The 360-nt window shown below is 31.1% G+C and overlaps 1 non-coding gene across 1 annotated transcript; it reads right to left on the reverse strand.

Annotated features, from left to right (window-relative positions):
- Positions 1-319: 319 nt before the first annotated feature.
- LOC118437286 lies at positions 320-360 on the reverse strand. The gene has a single exon (XR_004835993.1). It is a non-coding gene; the product is annotated as a small nucleolar RNA U3 (small nucleolar RNA).

The raw sequence follows: 360 nt of genomic DNA on the forward strand, positions 1-360 counted from the left end.
ACTTCGCATAATGCATGAAGCATTGTGTGAAAAATTAATGGAGTGAGAAATCATTTCATTCATACTAATTCAACTGAAATGACGGAATCTTTCAGTCATTTTTATTCATATGACAGGTTAATCTGATTTCTGAAAGTTTCCACGTATAAATGTGTCCATACCTAAAAGAGAACATGAATGTGCAAAAGATTCCTGTAAATTCAGGCCTACCAAATATGTACAGGGTGGTCTAAATATTTTGCTACAGTAGAAAACTTGTCAACTGGAAAACTTCGTATATGAATGAATGAATGAATGAATGAATGAATGAATGAATGAATAAATTCATACTAAAGAAATGATCCTTTGAAGTATGATCTA

Source organism: Folsomia candida, unplaced genomic scaffold (assembly GCF_002217175.1).
Source record: "Folsomia candida strain VU population unplaced genomic scaffold, ASM221717v1 Fcan01_Sc012, whole genome shotgun sequence".
NCBI lineage: Eukaryota > Metazoa > Arthropoda > Collembola > Entomobryomorpha > Isotomidae > Folsomia > Folsomia candida.